Here is a 20216-nt window from a genome sequence, read left to right as displayed (position 1 = left end):
AAGGCTGAGAACAAAGGTGCTGAGGAGGGCAGGTCAGAAAATAACGCAAAAAGCTGGGTTCTTGATGACATCATTCAGCCACTGAATTAAACAACCCTGGGGGTGCCTGACCTTTAGAGTCTTTGCTATATGAGGTAATAAATTTTTCTTACTGAATTGGGATTTTCTATTTTTTTCAGGCAAAAGAATCTTATATAGTGTAGTACTTACCCACAAGTCTGGTGAGATGATTTAATAAGTTAATTCACATATACCACATAGCAGAGAGCTTGGGACATAAAATACTTAAAAATGGAAATTATTACAATTGAATTTTCCCCTCTTCCTCTCCTTCTTCTCCTTCTTCTTCTCATAGTATTAGTATTAGTAATAATTAGTACTGTTTTATTTTACGATTTCATGCGGTCTAAGTAAATTTAATTTCCCCAATAGCAGTACCATGCATCTTTATGAAAGAAAACAAGAAACAATATCCAGCAATTAGATAAACACATAACATTTTCTGTAGTTTAAGAATCATCTTTAGGCTTACAAGATTTTCAGATGTAGGGGATTTTAAATGCCTACTCCGTTCTTCATTACCTGCTGAGTTATCCATGACTTAAATATATGCCTCATCCTTATATTTTTACCATTAGACTCATATGCCTCCTTCAGGGGTGATGCATTCTACTCAATAATGACAGATAATGATATAAAATTTAAGCAAATAGTAATGTTATAAATGGACCTTAATCATTTCAAATCTTATGTTTCTCACTCAGAAAGGACCAAGCTTTCCAAAATAGTAGTGGACCAGATGGAAGAAATGTAATATTCAAAGGCAAATCTATATATGTTACTTCAGATATATCAAGTAAAGGTAAAAATGGATATTTGTTTCTAAAGAGAGATAAAAGACCTTGCTAATTTTCATTAAGTACTTAGTCTTAATGAATTTCACTTAAATCCTAAGTAATTTTTAAATAGATCTTTATTGGAGTATACTTGCTTCACAATACTGTGTTAGTTTCTGCTGTACAACAAAGTGAATCAGCCATATGCATACATATATCCCCATATCCCTCTTGAGCCTCCCTCCCATCCTCCCTATCCCACCCCTCTAGGTCATCGCAAAGCACCGAGCTGATCTCCCTGTGCTGTGCTGCTTCTTCCCGCTAGCTAACTGTTTTACATTTGGTAATGTATGTATGTCAATGCTACTCTCAGTTCGCCCCAGCTTTCCCTTCCCACCCAATATCCTCAAGTCCATTCTCTATGTCTACATCTTTATTCCTGCCCTGCCACTAGGTTCATCAGTACCATTTTTTTTTTTTTTAGATTGCATATATGGAATCTATTCCATATATATGCGTTAGCATACGTATTTGTTTTTCTTTTTCTGACTTACTTCACTCTGTATGACAGACTCTAGGTCCATCCACCTCACTACAAATAACTCAGTTTCGTTTCTTTTTATGACTGAGTAATATTCCATTGTATATAGGTGCCACATCTTCTTTATCCATCTAGGTTAGTTCTATGTCCTGGTTATTGTAAATAGTGCTGCAGTGAACACTGTGGTACATGTCTCTTTTTTGAATTATGCTTTTCTCAGGGTATATGCCCAGTAGTGGGATTGCTGGGTCATATGGTAGTTCTAGTTTTAGTTTTTTAAGGAACCTCCACACTGTTCTCCATAGTTGTATCAACGTACATTCCCACCAACAGTGCAGGAGGGTTCCCTTTTCACCACACCCTTTCCAGCATTTATTGTTTCTAGATTTTTTGATAATGGCCATTCTGACCGGTGTGAGGTATCACCTCACTGTAGTTTTGACTTGCATTTCTCTAATAATTAGTGATGTTGAGCATCTTTTTGTGTGCCTCTTGGCCATCTGTATGTCTTCTGGGACCTAATTAAACTTAAAAGCTTTTGCACAGCAAAGGAAACCATAAATAAGATGAAAAGACAACCCTCAGAATGGGAGAAAATATTTGCCAGTGAAACAATAGATAAAGGATCAATCTCCTAAATATACAAACAGCTCGTGCAGCTCAATATCAAAAAAAAACAAACAATCCAATTAAAAAATGGGCGGAAGACGTAAATAGACATTTCACCAAAGACATAAGTAATTTTTTGATTGACTTGAATGCCAGCTTTATATTCAGAGTGGTCAAGTTCAAATAATTTTTGGGAGAACTGAGCACACATGCAACAAAATGTGAGGACATTAATCGAAATTTAAGGACTATAAACTTTCCAAATAACTCTAACATAAAATCAGTGAAAAAATTTAAGCAATATATAATAGTGACATAACTGTTGCTTCAGTCTTCTTGTAAATTAAATATAAATAACACCGATAAGTAAATTTTCTTATATGGGTTTAATAAAAAATGGTTCTTGAAAATTAAAAAAGAGAAAAATTAAGTACATAATTACATTGGAGTCAAAGTACATTTTATTGTTGTTGTTGTGATAACAGTTGCTAATTTTCAACAATACAGGACTTGTTGCCTAACTATAATTTTCTTTGTTCCAAATAGATTTTTCAAAGCAAAAATATGACATAAATTTTGCCCATAAGATGATTAGACAAAACTGGCATTGGGATGGAAAATCATGTGTTTCAAGACCCTTCACACCAAGAGATATTTAGGCATTATTACTTAGATTAATTGAGCTTTTATTAAAGCTAATTTTCTAGTATTCACACTTCAAAATACAGATGGAAATAAAATATATAGTTCTCAATTTGGCAGGAGTGTACTATACAATTTATAATAAAGTTGATTTATATTAATTGCTAGAAAATTTATGGGCAACAGATTTATTTTAATGGAGTCATTTATTGTCCTAATTTGTTTTATTGATATTAGGATCCGGACATCTTGCTGTTTTAAAAGGATACTCAAGCACAGGGAGATCAGCTCCGTGCTTTGTGACCACCTAGAGGGGTGGGATAGGGACGGGGGAAGGGAGAGGCAAGAGGGAGGGCATCTGGGGCTATATGTATATGTATAGCTGATTCACTTTGATATACAGCAGAAACTAACACAACACTGTAAAGGAATTATACTCCAATAAAGCTGTTAAAAAAAAAAAGTTAACAAACAGCAAATTAAAAATGGATGATTTTTTTAATCCATTTACAATTAATTAAATAGTACATTTTGTTTTCTTTTCTTTTTTCTCCTTATGATTGTTGTTTTTCATTGTCGCCCCTATGTCCTTATGCTAATAAATAAAGTTGGTTTCTGCTAAATACAGTATTGAAAATCAAGAAGGAAATACACTATTCTCTTATTCTCCTTTAATTTGAAAATATGTGTATTGGCACCACTATATTGCTTTCAGTTAACGTTAATTTGTGTGTACTTTACATTTTTTATCAGTCTTGCTAAGGGTTTCTCTTAGTTTCCTGTTGCTGCTGTAACAAATTAACACAATCTTAGTGACTTAAAACACCACAAATTTATTATTTTACAGTTCTGGAGATCACAGTTCAAAATAGGTCCAACTAAGCTACAGTTAAAATGTTTACAGGACCCCATTCCTTCTGCACATTCTGGGAATCCATTTTCTTGCCTTTCTCAGCTTCTAGAGGCTCTCCCCAATCCTCAGCTACTGGCCCCCTTCCATACTTACAGCCTGAAATGAAATCATTCTCACTTTGCTTCCACTGTCACATCTCCTTTTCTGACTCCGACACTTCTGCTTCCCTCGTCTACTCTTTTTCAAAATAAGGACCTTTGTGATTACACTGGCTCACCAGGGTAATTCAGGAAACGCTATGGAGATCCTAACTTAACTGCATCTGCAATGTCTCTTTGCCATGTAAGGGAACATATTCCCAGGTTCTGGGAAATAACACTTTTACAACTTGGGAGGGGGTATTATTCTACTACTACAGAGTTTATCAATTTTATTAAACTTTCAAAGATTAAAGCTTATGGCTTTGTTATTTTTCTCTATTTTATATCTTTGATCTTTGTTCTCATCATTCTACTTTTTATCCTTCTTCTTCCTCTGGGTTTTAAATTTTCCTTTTTCCTTTTTAGAATCTTGAGATGGAGGCTTAGCTTATTGATTTTTTAAACTTTCATATTTAAATGATAAAGTATATCCAAAGACTGTTTTGCCTCAATCATATAAGTTTTGATAAGGGAAATTTCTATTTCCATACTGTCAATAATATATTTTAAATTCCCATTGCATTTTTTTAAAGAAGTGTTAATTTAGACACGTACTGCTAATTCTCAAACACATAAGATTATCTCATTATTCTTCGCGAAAACACTTATTCATTTATGTATGTTCACAGAACATATGATCCTTTGTGACTTATTGAGACTTGTTTTATAGCCCCAAAGACTATGTATTTTAGCTGCCAGATGTAGTATTCTATAAATTTCTGTTAGGTAAGTTAGATAATAATATAGTTTAAAACTTTTATATCTAGAACAGATATAGCAGAGGAGAAGGGGTTGAGAGGTGGGCAAAATGGGTAAAAGGGATCGACTCTGTGGTGATGGATGATAACTACACTTTTGATGATGATCCCGTTGTGTATTGAATTACAGTGTTGCACACCGGAAACTTTTATAATGGTATACATCAATTTTACTTCAATAAAAAATAAAGCTTTTATAGCATTACTGATTTTTTTGTTTTTAATTATGAGAAAATCCTATTTGAAATAGCTGTGGTTCATTGTATATTTTTCTGTAGCTCCTGTTAATTCTGTCAATGTTTTAAATGTATGTTGCTTTGTGTTATTACTGGTTATTTTCTAAATTCAGCTTTTTAATCTTTCACTTTTCAAAGTGACTTAAATTATGCCCATTAGCCATTATTGTAAGTAAAATACCATGTATTGTTGTTTTGTCCTTTGTACTTTAGTTGTCACTCATTCTCCTTCTATTATGTGTTATGTATCCGCAGTGTAGTTTTTTCTTTAAAGAGTTAGTAACTATTTAATATATTTTATAAATATTATTTTATAGTTAAATTCACAATTTCCCTTTCCGGTGATCTTCATTTCTTCCTGCAGATACGTACATCAGTAAATTTGTGCTCATTTTTGTTTGTTTGTTTTGGTTTGGTTTGGTTTTCTTTGTCTTATCTGAAGCGCTATCAACAGTATTCCTTGCAGTCTGGTTCAGCTAGCAACAAATTCTGCCTGTTCTTGTTTATTTGAAAATTTCATTATTTAACCTTAATTTGGGGACAAAATTATTAGTAGATATAAAATTTGGGGGTTACACATTTTTCCTATAATTTCATTAAATATATGATTTTATTATCTCTGGCTTCACTTGTTTCTGATGATGTTAGCTCTCATTCTTCTTATTGTTGTGCCAGAATATAATGTATCTTTTTATTTTCTGGTTAAATATTATTTTCATTTATGATGCTTGACTATGATGTGACTTTCTTTGAATGTATTCTATTTGTGTCTTGCAGAATTTTTTAAAAATAAGTTTTTGTTTTTAGAAAAGATTTTAGATTTATAGAAAAATTGAAAGGGTAATACAGAGAGTTCCCATATACCCAGCCCCGAGTTACATTCTGCACCCATCCTGGATTCCCCTGACCTCTTAAATGATTTTTTTAAATTTGTTTATATTAATATTTACTATTTGAGCTGTAAAGCTCTATGGAATTTTACAAATGCTTAGTGTCATGTATCTGCAATGAAAGTATACAGCATTGTTTTGAAACGCTGAACATATTCCCTGTGTTTCATCATCATTTCTAGCCCTTCTTTAATCTACTGGCCATTACTGATTTACCATGCCTATAGGTTCTGTCATTTCCAGATGTCATATAAGTAGAATAATTCAGTATGTAGACTTTTGCTACTGGCTTCTTTCATTTTACCCTATACATTTAATATTCATCCATATCCTTTCATGGCATTTTAGTTCATTTATTTTTCTTCATTGAATAATATTGCACTGTTTGAATGTACCACACTTTGTTTATCCATTCATCTATTTCTCTCTTGATTGTCTTTGTCCCTTGTGAAATACCAGTTGACTGCATTTCTGTGCATCTCCTTCTGGGCTGTTTATATGGTTTAATTGATCTATGTGTCTATTCTTGAGCCAATATCATACTCTCTTGATTACTGTAGCTTTATAGTAATTCTTGAAATCAGGAATTGTTAGCACTACAGCTATGCTGTTAATCTTCTATTATTATTTTGGCTCTTTTAGGTCTTTCTCCTTTCCACATTAACTTGATATTAGTGTGTCAATATCAAGAAAATAGCTCACTGGAATTTTGATTGGAATTGCATGGAATATATAGATACAGTTAAGAAGAATAAACATCTTAATAATATTGATTTTTCCAGTCAGTATACACAGAATAACTCTTGATTTATTTAATCTTTGGTTTCTTTTATCAGCATTTTATACTTTTGCACATATAGTTCCTGTACATATTTTGTTAGATTTATATTTAAGTACTTCATTTTTATGGTACAATATACATGGTATGTTTTTTTTTGTTTTTAATATTAACTAGAAATTTATTTTATTTATTTATTTTATTTATTTTTGGCTGTGGTGGGTTTTTGTTTCTGTGCGAGGGCTTTCTCTAGTTGCGGCAAGCGGGGGCCACTCTTCATCGCGGTGCGCGGGCCTCTCACTATCGCGGCCTCTCTTGTTGCAGGGCACAGGCTCCAGACGCGCAGGCTCAGTAGTTGTGGCTCACGGGCCCAGTTGCTCCGCGGCACGTGGGATCTTCCCAGACCAGGGCTCGAACCCGTGTCCCCTGCATTGGCAGGCAGATTCTCAACCACTGCACCACCAGGGAAGCCCAACATGGTATGTTTTAATTTCAAATTTCATTGACTTATTAAATGTATGTGTGTTTATATTTATATGTACGGTATATATACAAAATACATATATATGTATGTATAGCATATACACAAGAATATATACTAAACCATGAATCCTGTGACCTTGTTATAGTCCTTTATTATTTCCATAATTTTCCAAAATTATATTTTTCTGCAGAGACAATCATGTCATCTGCAAGTATAGACAGCTTTATTTAATCCTTTCCAAGCCAAATACTTTCTCTTTTTTTTTCTTTCTTGTTTTAATGTACTAGCTAAAAATCTCAGTAAAACGGAGAGTAGGAAGAGTAAAAGAGAATATCTTTCCTTTTTTCTAGATTTTAGTGAGAAAGTTTTCAACTTCTTAACATGATATATAAATATTTTTATTTCACGTAATGCTTGTGTCTGGTTTTGGTATTATGGTAATGCTGACCTCATAGAATGAGTTTCCTCAGCTTCTGTTTTCTGGAAGGGATTGTGGTAATTGGCACCATTTCTTTTGATTTGGTAAAATTCACCGGTGACTATCTGAACTGAAGGTTTCTTTTTTGGAAGGTTTTTGATTATTGATACAATTTTTTTTTAATAGATATGGGCCTGATCAGATGACCTGTCTCTCCTTGTGTAAGTTTTAAGCATTTGTGTCTGTGAAGAAATCATTCTGTTTCATCTAAATTATAGAGTTCTGCTTGTTGTTCTTTACTGCCTTTTTAACATTCATGAAACAGGTCAGGATGACGTCTCTTTAATTTCTGATATTGGTAATTATTTTTTCTTTTCTTTTCTTTTTCTGTTAACCTGGCTAGAGGTTTATCAGTTTTGCTGGTCTTTTCAAAGAAGTTTTTGGTTTCATTGATTTTCTCTACTAAAGTTTTCAGTTTCAATAACTTATGCTCACATATGTATTATTTCTTTTTACTTTCTGCTTACACTAATATTAAATTGTTCTTCATTCTCTAGTTTCCTGAGGTGGAGCTCAGATTACTGATTATAGATCTTTCTTCTTTCTGAATATATGCACTTAATTTTCCTCTCAGCACTGCTTTCTCTGTATCTACAATTTTTTTTAAATTTTTAATTCTATATTATTGCTTTTTAAAATTCCTCTTGAGACTCTTCTCTGTGAACCACATGAGCTTGAGAAAAATGTATATTTTATTGTTGTTGAGTGGAGTATTCTATAAATGCCAATTATATTAGTTTGATTGCTATTACTGTCCAGGTCAAGTCTATCCTTACTGATTCTGTACCTACTTGATCTATCAGTTTTTGCTTCACATATATTGAAAGCTTGATGTCAGATTCCACAACTTTAGGATTTTTATGTCTTTTTGGAGAATTGATACTTTTATTAATATGTAATGTCCCACCTTTTCCTTGGTATTTTTAATTAAAAAAAATTTTTTTTTAACATCTTTATTGGAGTATAATTGCTCTACAATGTTGTTTTAGTTTCTGCTGTATAACAAAGTGAATCAGCTACATGTATACATATATCCCCATATCTCCTCCCTCTTGCATCTCCCTCCCACCCTCCCTATCCCACCCCTCTAGGTGGTCACAAAGCACCGAGCTGATCTCCCTGTGCTATGTGGCTGCTTCCCACCAGCTATCTATTTTACATTTGGTAGTGTCTATATGTCAATGACACTCTCTCACTTCGTCTCAGCTTACCCCCACTGGAATGGTTTTGACCCAGAAAGAATGTCACCTATAAACAGTCTCAGTGTGAAACAAGATAGAGAACAACCCCTCAGGGAGCTCACTGTAAGGCTGGAGGCAAAGCCCCTCCTACACTTTTCTTCACTCCCACATGGAGCAAAAGACTCAGTTATGTGTTTAGTCCAAATCTTGTAAAGCAGCACTGGCTGTAGGGGCTAACCCTGCCCTTTGTTTCCAGGTGTCCCAAGCTGATTCTTAAATCAGCCTTGTTGAAATTAATATGCCTACTCCAAAGTTTTTAGTTTAGTATTAACTTAATATGCCTTTCTTATTCTCTTTACATTTTTTGAATTATTGGAATTTATTTTTAGAATAGTTTTGAGCTTGCAGAAAACTTGAGCAGCATGTTCAGAGTTCCCATATACTCCCCCTCCCACTCCTTCCCTTGCCCTCATTATTAACATCTTGCCTTGGTGTGGTAAGCACGTTAAAATTGAACCTACATTGATACATTGTTATAAAATAAAGTCAGTTATTTTAAGGGCTCACATTCTTTGTGATCTACAGTTCTGTGGGTTTTGTCAAAGGCATGATGTTATGTACCCACCATTACCACCACATCATGTGGAATAGTTTTACTGCCCTAAAAATCCTGTCTGCTCTAGCTGTTCATCCTTCCCTCCTCCCCTCCCCAATCCCTGGCAGATTGTTCTTTTTTTCACTGTGAATATGATAAATTCCAGATTTTCTCCAAATATATTATGGCAAATTATACTCCAACACATGGAAGGGAAGTATTATCACAGTAGTTTTTTTTCAAATATAATCAGACTGGGTTTATGCCTCTCCTACAAAGATTGATAATAATAAAGTATATTGTCTCTAACACTTGTTCACCTGAGTTTGGATTATATAAGAACTACTGAAATAGGCCACCAATCTTCCAACTCTTGTGCTAGAAAGAGCCTCTTTTTTTTTTTTTTTTTTGTCTAAACCATACTAGCCTCTAATGAATTCAGCCAATTAAAGGAACTAAAGGTTTCTTTTCTCATTGTTCCTATGATCTATATACTCTGTGTGCCTACAAGATGCCAGTATTAAGAGTTCATTCCTTGCATATTCTCTGTCCATCACCACTGCCCTATGCTATGAGGAAGTGCTTCTTCTCCACCCCTCACTTGGGTTACAGAAGGATTAGTCTGTATAACCACTTACTCTAGGCTAAGTGAGGTCTTTGAGTGCCTCATAAGGCCTCTTTAGCCATAGTTCTTGATGCTCTGGACTTATTGGCATGTTCATAGGAGTTTTTGTGGAAATGTAGTTACCTGGAAGTGCTGAGGTGTTTGTTCGCTTGTTTGAAACTTGAGTAACGTAAACACCTTGTTCTTCTGCTTAATCCCCAAGGATTGACATGGGGATGGTTCAATTTCTCCTTTTAGTATATTCAGTAGACTAACACAGCAATGTGCTGTGTTCTCCTTCAATAGTCCTTGTTACTCCCATTTACTACCCACATGGTAAGAAAGCTGTCCTACATGTTTATCTCAAACTTACATGGAGAAATTTGAGAAGAGTCAATTAGTAGAACCATCCATAATGTCAACTACTCGTAAGGGTCTATAGAGGCAAACATAGATACATATATCCATGTCTGTCTGTCTATCTATCTATCTATCTATCTATATCTCCTCTGGAAATTTTTTTCCGTGATACATTAGTTGGTGGGAACGAATTTTTCATAGAATATGTAAAGGCCATTTCATAGAATATGTAAAGGCCATAGAATATGTAAAGGCCATATATACAAACACATGTTTGTATATATTTCATAATTTTCTATGTATATGCAGATAGAAATCTACACACCAAAGTTCTACTTCATTTATGTAGTTATTAAGGTTATTTTTATAATGAAATGTTAAGATTTCAAAGAATTTTTATCTCCTAATTTTCTCCCAAATATTAATTGAATTACATAGGGGAACATGTAATCTAAATTCCTAAATAGTTATATCAATATTGATGCTAATTTTCAACGCTTTTTTCATCAAGTGTATATATTAATAAGATGTGTGAAATTTTTTAATTCTAGTAATAGCTTTAGGTATAGATATTTTTTTTTGATTTGTATGTGTGTGGTGTGTTTTATTATATATTAGTCTCTTAAATCAAATAGAAAACAAAAAGTGGAGCTACAAACCAAAGTTACAACAGGATTAGCTTTTCTCATCGCCCGTCTATCTACTTTTGTCAGAGGTCTTTATTTCTTCATAAGGCTTTGAGCTACTGTGCAGGGTCCTTGACTCCAACCTGAAGAACTCCCTGTGGCAGGCGGGTCTGGTGGTTAAGAACTCTTGATTAACTGGGAATGTCTTGATTTCTCCCTCATTTTCGAAGGAAAGTTTTGCTAGATATAGGATTCTTGGTTGATGGTTTCTTTCCTTCAACACTTGAAGTACATTGAGCCATGCCATCTGGCCTCCGAGGCTCCTGATGAGAAATCTGCTCTTGACCTTCCTGGCAAATCTTCTCTCAGCTTCATAGAACTTTCATAATGTACCTTATCGTGTCTTATGCAGCAGAACATTTTGTATAGTATCGTGAAGTCAGTTAAGTTGTAACATTATTTTGAGACCAGAATTTAAGGAAAAGGAATTGAATATTTCAAGTGTAGACATTATGAGGTCTTTAAAATTATTACAGATTTTCAAACTAGAAATAAAAAGGCCACTGGAAGTATCCTACAGATTTTAATTTATAACAAAGTGAATACCAATATCTAATAACACACGTAAAGAAAAATTTCTTTGGGATCCTTTTTCCTAAGTGTAAAGGGGCCTTGAACTCAAGAAGTGAGAAAACCCCTGTGGTTTACCCCCAGCTGTGATGCGTCCATTTCTTGCTCTGACCTCAGAGTGCACCACTGTGATGTACTTCACAGAGCCCTGTAACAGGGGCAGCTGGGCTCAGGTTTTTGGTCCTTAGAGCCCAGGAAGCTGCTTTTGGTGACCTGACGGCCTTGGACCTACAGTTAGCTTGTTTTTTCCTTGTTTCTGCCATTTTGTTGATTTATTTTTCTCTTTTCTCTACTCTTTTTTATCTTTCTCATTTTTCTTTCTTCTTTGCCTTTTTCCATTTTTCTCTCTTTATCATTTTAGTTTTAAATTTTTTCTTCTCAATTTTTTGGTGTTTCTTTTCCATTTCTTCTGCTTTCTTTTCTTCCTTTGTTCTTTTTCTCATTTGTATCTTAATTTTAGTTAGTATTGCTAGATTAGTACAGTTAGCATAGTCAGTACTGTTGGTATAGTTAGCATAGCTGGTGTAGTTAATACTTGATTAGCATAGTTAGTGTAGTTAGTGCTAGTTAGCACTGTTGGTACAGTTAGCGTAGTTAGCGCTGTTAGTAGAGACAGCACACTTAGCACTGTTAGTACAGTTAGCATTGTTAGTTAGCGTAGTTAGTGTTGCTAGGTAGTGCTGTCAGTCAGTGTAGTTAGCAGGTCACCATGATGCAGGGCCTCACAGCCAACTCTGCTGACAAGGAGGCTCATATTGATGGCTTTGAGATCCTCCGCACCATTGGTGAAGGCACCTTCAGTAAAGTAAAGTTGGCGCGGCACATTCTGACCGGGACACAGGTGGCTCTCAAGGTGATTAAAAAAAGGCATCAGAGCGTCGCAAGTGTCCAGGCAGTTTTCCAGGAAGTGTGCAGTATGAAGCTCCTGAATCACCCCAATATTGTAAAACTGCTGGGGGCGATTAACACAGAGGAGGCATTTATTCTGGTGATGGAGTACCTCAGTGGGGGGGACATGTGCCACTATTTGAAGATCCATGACCGTATGACAGAGGCGGAGGCCCGAGGCCCGTTCCGGCAGCTGCTCTCCGCCCTGCAGCACTGCCACCAGAGGGGCATCGTGCATCGGGACCTGAAGCCAGAGAACATCCTCTTTGATTCCAACATGAATATCAAACTTACAGACTTTGGCTTCAGCAACAAGTGTGATGACTCTGGACAAATGGACACAATCTGCGGCACACCCCCTTACTTTGCCCCGGAAATCTTCCTGGGGCAGAGCTACGGCCCTGCGGTGGACGTGTGGAGCCTGGGAGTAGTGCTCTACGCCATGGTAACTGGGTGCCAGCCCTTTTGGGGAAAAGACTACCAGGAGCTGCGGAAGCAAGTCCTACAAGGGAAATACCACATCCCACCTTATCTGTCTTTGGAGATAAGGGATCTATTACAAAAAATGATTGCCCTCAACCCCAGTGACAGAGGCACCTTACCTGACCTCATGAGTCATGCTTGGTTAAACATGGGCCAGAAGGAGCCACTCCAGCCACCCTGTGAAGAGGACCTGAAGGTGACAACGGTGACGACTCCGGGCTTGACTTGCGACCAGATCCAGGATGCTGGAACAGGCAGTGTGAGCGCCAAGAAACCCCAGGTAGGGGCCTCCATCGTAACTGTGAGGCCCTTCTGTCGCGGGGACCTCAGCGGCAGTGAACTTGAGCCTTCTCAAAGCCCTGTGGTGTCCCCCCTGAAAAGCAGGTGGCTCTACCAGGGAGAAAACGTGCAGCTGCAGGAAGACCAGCAGGCGGAGCAGAAGACCGGTGAGTCTGCCTGTCCCCCACCCAGCCTGGAGGCAAGGACTGCCACCCCCAGCCCAGCCCCCCAGTGTGGCACTGGGACATCCCCCTCCACCAGCAGCAGGATTGGAGCCCCAGAGGGAACCAGCTGCCCCCCGGGTGTGTCCAACACTGGAGGGTCCTCCCACACTGGGCAGCCTGAGAGTGTGTCCTCATCCACTCCCTCTGGCCACAGCCAGAAAAAGCAAGGGGTGGCTAGGAGAATCTGGAACTTTGTTTTGAAACATCTTTGTTGCAAGCTGCCCAGCAAGAGGCGTCATAATAAAGTGAGCCCATGTGAACCCCATGCATGACCGAGGCAGGAAGGTCAGGCCGCCGCGCTCCCTGGGGCCCGGTCCAGTGGAAGATGAGGGTGTTCTCTGCGCGGCCTTCAGAAGCATCGTATCCAAGACCCTGGCCAGCTCAGAGGATGGTCCGGAGCAGCCCGGGCGACCGAAAGCGAGGCCACCGTGGCTGCAGGTCTGCCCCTCAACCCCCACCTGGGTGAAACTTCAGAGACTGGACTGTCATTCCTGGGTCACGTCTCCCCTCCCCCACTCTTCTGTCTTCCGTGTTGGTGGGGGAGGGGGATAGTTCTTGTTCCAAGGACTCCTTGGTTCTTCCAATTCTAGTTAATAAACTTGATGCTCGGGCTTCCCTGGTGGCGCAGTGGTTGAGAATCTGCCCGCCAATGCAGGGGACACGGGTTCGAGCCCTGGTCTGGGAAGATCCCATGTGCCGCGGAGCAGCTGGGCCCGTGAGCCACAATTACTGAGCCTGTGCATCTGGAGCCTGTGCTCCGCAACAAGAGAGGCCGCGACAGTGAGAGGCCCGCGCACCACGATGAAGAGTGGCCCCCGCTTGCCACAACTAGAGAAAGCCCTAGCACAGAAACTAAGACCCAACACAGCCATAAATAGATAAATAAATACTTTTAAAAAAAAACACAAAAAACTTGATGCTCCAGAAAGATGTATCACACCCTGCTTTGCATCTGCTGTGGTGTATAGTGCTCAAGGAGACACCTAGAAAGACAGAAGCTGAGAGATTGGAGTGTGGATGCACAAATAGAGTTACTAGGAATGGGAGAAGTACAATTTAAACTCAGTTACTGGGGCGCACACTTCCACTCCAGCACAACGCAGTGCTTTACATGTTTACATGGCCCCAAGGTATTATAGGACACATTCCCATTAGCTCTGTTGCTTCTGGGCCGTGCTCAGGAACTAGGTCAATACAGATGCTCCTGGGTGGGGATCCAGCGTCCACACTGCTCAGTTCCATCCTTTTCCATAAGCCCGAGCTCACCCCCAGCCTCCTCCCCACAAACAGGTGGAGGTCAGCTCATGACTCTCACAATCCTCAGGTTCTTCCAACCTGCTTTCATCCTTGGGGAAAACCAGCCAATTGTTGGCTTGTTTTTCCCAAAGTTATCATCCTCTTTATTTCTAATGTGGAACACCTACCCCTTTATTCAATTTCAGATTTTATAAAATACTGGAAAAGTCTTTGGCTTTAAGCTGCTTTTTTCTGCTTTCCTACAACAAATGTCCACTGAGAAAGAAAACAGAAAACCATTATCTAATTGAAATTGTAGGAGCAAATATATGTAGAAAAAATATATATACCTTGATACTGTCCCATTTGTATACGTATTTCTGATCAGTGCCATTTGTATAGCTTCACTATTAATTGTCAATTCCTTTGGGGTAACCTGGAGTCCCTACTGACATGCAAACATTCTCTGAGAAAACAGCACTGCTATTACCACTTAACTATGCTTTAAGGTAAATTAATTTGTCAGCTTTGTTGGTATGACCACTGACAGTCACTAGACTGCAGCTCGTTAAGATTGGTTATAAAATGTGTTTTGCTGGAGGGCGGGGGAGAGGAAGTTTCTGAGCCCAGTTGATATTCTCAGACTAATTCACAGTGTGGTCTTGGGGGCTGTTCCTGTCTCTGGAATAGAAGCGGCCAGAGAGTGAAGAATTACAAGAACATTTACTTCCTTCATTTCCTCTTTAGTTCTAAATATATCTCAATGTCCAAAAATAAAAGGCTATGTAATATATTTCCAGTTTTTCTTTATGAATAGGATCAGTAAATAATTAATAAAAGCAAATTAAAAGTGAACTTGTCACAAAGGGAACAATCCTTTGTCTGACATTAGTGAACAGCCTGGTTTTTAATATAAAATATTTTATAAAAGAAAATTATGCTGAGTTGCACTCAGGGTAATTAACTTTTCAGATGCAATAGCTTTAAACTATTTATGTTGCTTGAAAATAATTACTTGTAAGCAATTTGTTTCAATTTTATAAACTAGGGCCAGTTATTATAGGTATTACAGAAGCAGTAATTGCTATTCAGCAGGGTGACGCTTTGCTCTGTCCTCTCAGCGACTCCTGGTTGGAGATACGGGGCCACAGGACGGTAGGGAATTTGTAGCTGCTTTGCTTTTAACATCATTGTGTTAAGGCTGCAAGAGACTAGCTTATAAACTATGAGAGTCAGGCAAAGAGTTTGAACCTACACTATAAAATCCTGTAGTTCTACCCTCTTTACAATATCTGGCAAATCATTCATTTCACTAGGTTTATAGAGAGCCATTTAGTAAAATGAAATGGGTATCCTATGGGTAAAGATTTAATGTCTAGTGCAATCTAGGGCATTATAGTGCTACCTTCCAGCTCTTCTCTCCCAGTGTCTTATACTGGAGTTAGTGATGTGCACATATCTATTCATAGTTCCTCATTCCAATGAACTGTAAGGTCTTGAAATTGAAGGCATGACTTAGCAAAACTTTTTTCAAGGAGCAGGCACACAGAATATGAGTGCTGATTACATTTCATAATTAAATTCATTTTTTTTCTAATATAAACATTGAATTTCTCCTTAGCTTTCATACTAAGAAGACCTTGCAACTCACAAGATTTGACAAATAACTCACCTCTTTGATTACATGTTTATTTGCATATTACTTTTTACCTGATATGAGAAAGAACACAGCTAAATACAGTTGTAGTGGGAGTTTTGTACACATGTGGAGGGATGAGAGAGAAAGGGTGTCGCTAACAATGGATTCTGACAGCAAGAGGGAGGCAGGAGGTCCTTAAGGACAATCCCTATTATTAGTTAGTGGTGGAGCTGAGGGGGGTCTGTATTCCAGTGATGTTTGTTTTAGTTCTGTTTTTATCCTCATAAGTGTGTATCTGAGCAGCAACCCCCTGATTGGTTTTGTATTGGTTATTAATTATTTACTAATTATTAATTATTAATACAACCTCTGTATATATTTTGTAAAATTTATCTATATTTTATAAAACATATTTTATGTTATTTATTAGATAAAACTTTTTGTAATCTTGTAAAAAACATTAGCAAGGGTTAAAATGATCATCCAATTTTTTTTCTCTATAGTAAATATAACAGGGACTTTTGGAAGAAAGAACCATTTTAATGTGTGTAATCTTCCTAAACTGTATATGTGGGAATCCATATGAAAATGCCAGGCTGGCCAAACCTACTAGATACATAAGTACATACTCGTTAAAATGTTGAATGATGGTTCAAAATCATGGCTCAGTTTGGAACCATGACTAGAAAGAGCTAGGAGAATGGCAGTTAGATAAATACTTAGTATTTCTAAAGGGATGTGGGACACAGTACCTCTTAAACATGGCATGCCCAAGAGTCACATGAAAAGGAATTGTAGTAAAGGGGTTTTGACTTTTCAATTCTCATTCAAGATTATAAACCAACTCTGGAATCATATGTGAACCATACCTAATCCTTGCTTGTTGCTCAACCTATTGTGTCTAACTCTGAGAAGCAGATTTCAGAGGGACAAAGGGAAAGAAGTTTGCAACACTAGGCCTATGAATTAAGCCCTGCTTAGTTCTCCTCTTTGATTTTACTGTGTACTGATATAGTATACGTCAAAGCATTTTATATAATCTGCACACCAAAGAATTCACACTGAAATGTGGTTATGGCACTAAAACTATCTTGCCAAAAGCCATTCTCCACAGAAGAGGAGTGAATGTGTGTTCCCAAACTTAACTTAAAGTGATAACTTGATAAAATCCTTTGAATATCGGATGTGACTGGTGTGTAAACTAGATAGTGTCCTATTCAAAGATGCTTCAGGGTGTTTCCTGAAATAGATGTACTTATTTGGATTGGCTATATTTTCTGTCACTCCCTGTCTGAATTACAGGAAGCGCCTCATCATTAGGTGACCTGATTTGACCCCAGTTCCTCTCCCACAACTTCTCTATATGGTAGCCAGAATTGTCATTAACAAACAGAAGTTCAGTCTTTCTAAATTAGCTCCCATTTCACTCTGAATATAAACCAAACTCTTCAAAATGACTTAAAAGCCCCACATGATTACCCCTCCCTTAGTTCTCAGACATCTCACATCACTGAGATGCAGCAGGAGCTCCGGTTCACCTTCTGCTTCTCCGGTGACACTAGCTTCATAGCTTTCTCCAAACATACCAGACAAGTTCCACATTTAGGATTTTGCTCTGACTCTGAATGGGTCAATTTTCCCCAAATAGCTTCATGGGTGAAGTCCCTCACTTCTTCAAATTTTTGGCTCAACTATCACCAAAAGGAGGTCTACCCATACCAGCCTAAGTAAAAGTAGAATCCACCCCCAGGCCCCGCCTACAATTGAAAACCCTTTCCTTGTTCTTTCATTCCATAAGGCTCATGGCCTTTTAATGTAAAATATCATTTATGTGTCCATGTTTATCATTATCTGCTGCCCCATCGCTTCTAGAATATAAGCTCTACAAAGGCAGGCATCTTTGTTTGATTCACTAAAGTATCTTTGGAAAGTGAAATAAAACCTGGCTCATTGTGGGCCATCAATACATTTTTTTTTTTTTAAGTTGAATTAAATGAAAAGGAGACAGGAACAAATCATGTTTTGGCCTACATGTAAATGATAGCATTAAATTGTCAATTGTCCTTGGAAACAATTGGAGAAAAGTTAGAAAATCTTTTTTTTCCCCCCTTTAAAAATCAGCAAATTGTATAGAATTGAGAATTTACCTTGGAGCAATTTAGAATCCATGTGTTGTTTGAATTTTGACTAAGCAATGTCTTTAAGTTCACCAAATTAATCAAGCAAACAAACCTGAGTCTAAATGCAGACTTCCTTACGAAGTACATATTAAATGATCTTACAAGTATAGGAGGGAACTGCTCCCAGGAGTGGGGTTGACCGGTGTCAGAAGCTAATAAAGGTTTGAATATTAAAATAAATAGAATTAAATTAAATTAAGCCTTAATGATCATGAACAATGAAGTAAGTTTCCAATGCTATATATCAGAAAGACCTTCCTAAGAAAAAATGTCATTTGATTAGTTTCAATAAGCTTTATTATGCTCAACAAATCAAGGGATGATCTACTTAATTTTTCATATTAAAAGTTTGCTCTCCAATAGGAGAGCTCAGGAATTGTGGGGTCTATCATATATATTAGTTTCCTTAAATTTCCTTTCTCTTGCACACACTTTTTTAGTAAATTAATGGCAGGGTACAGCTGGATGCTTCTGGAGATGTTAATCTTTGATATCATTGAAGTGTGGACCTAATAAGAAATTAGATCTCTTGACCCAAAATGGGCTTAAGATGTGCATAATTGTAAACATTTGGATGTAATGAGGGGCTGGATTTGGGAGGTGAGCAATAGACCAGAAAGCAGTAAGTATGGCCTTCTGTGGTGAAATAACTGACAAATGATAGATTGGTCTATATTGTGTAACCTAGAGAAAGAGAGCAGAGCAGAGTAACTAGAGCACAGGCTCTGCCTGGAACCAGACAGACTGGATTCAGAGCAAGCTCTAGCATTTATTCAAATTCTGCCCCATAATTTCCTACTGTCTCAGCCTCTGGAGCTGTAATCTCTTCCTCCTTAACTCAGTAAAGTGAGTGGGTCTGCTCACATTCTTCTGCTTCTGAAAATTGTTCCAGCCAGAAAGTTTAGGTGATTGTAGAGCTAATAATGTTTATTTCCTTTCTGCCAAGGAGTATCACATCACGTTCCCAATGTTTTGGAGTCAATAGTTTGATTTTGCCCAGTTCTCCTGTTGTTTGAAGTCAAAAGTTAAGTCTATTCTTTGTTATTTTATCATGGCTTGAAGAGGAATTCTCTTATTTACTTAAATTTCTATATCACCATTTACAATCTAGCCTACCTAGGCTTACAAGAAAAACCTTACTTCTCTCCTCCACTTATGCTACCCTCTTTTATAATCCTGGTAAGGTTGCCTTTGTCAATCCACAAGATTGATGAATTTGAAATGATAAATAATTAAATCCCAATTTTTAAACCATATTTTCTGTTGTAGTGCTCGAATTCATCCAGTCATAATATCTCACCTCTTGATCTCTTACTGATCACTGGTCATAAACTATATTCACCTGAATTTGGCTTGCCTTCCTTCCTTCTTTCTTTCCTCCCTTTATCTTTCTTTTACTAGGGCCGCCTCCAAATGGCTATCATGAAAGCAAGTCAAACTCAACAGTCCAAAATAAAATTCATCAAATTTCTTCATTAAATCAACTTATTTTATGGTGGTTTTTACTTTATTAAATGGCACCAACAGCTATTCTAAGCATCTTCATCTCTTCCAACATCCATTCACTTACCAATTCCAGTCAACTCCACCTCCTAGATAATTTTGGATTCTATATTTACATTCTACCCAAATTGTCACAATTCCAGGTCAGTTATTCCTCTTAACCTGAATGATTGCAATGACATCTTAATCTGTTTGCCTGTCTACTTCCAATCTATATTGCAGTCAAAATTTAAAATTTATTTTTAAATATAAATCTTAAAAATATAAACCATACTTTATTACCTGTTCAGTGAAAACTCTTAATAGTTTCCCATTTCCCTTAGGGAAGGGAAAGCTACTTAACATTTGGCATTTGAACCCTGTTGACATCTGTAACATTGTATTCTCAGCCTTCCCACTGTTGACAGAAATAATAAAAAATCTATAATAATAATAGAGAAATGTTTTATTCCAGCCAAAATGAGGACTACAGCCTGGAAGACA

At 37.2% G+C, this 20216-nt stretch overlaps 1 long non-coding RNA gene across 3 annotated transcripts in view; it reads left to right on the top strand.

Moving 5' to 3' along the window:
- The window catches only part of LOC309623718, a 929788-nt gene that overhangs the window by 769087 nt on the left and 140485 nt on the right, over window positions 1–20216 (top strand). For all 3 annotated transcript variants that reach the window (XR_014241493.1, XR_014241494.1, XR_014241495.1), the window contains exon 18: window positions 6668–6822. This is a non-coding gene — a long non-coding RNA (uncharacterized lncRNA). The remainder of the gene's footprint in view (window positions 1–6667; window positions 6823–20216) is intronic.

This window comes from Balaenoptera borealis (genome assembly GCF_965194805.1).
Source record: "Balaenoptera borealis genome assembly, chromosome: 2".
NCBI lineage: Eukaryota > Metazoa > Chordata > Mammalia > Artiodactyla > Balaenopteridae > Balaenoptera > Balaenoptera borealis.
Note: the sequence above shows the minus strand (reverse complement) of the source record. Positions and strands in the feature narration are given on the sequence as shown.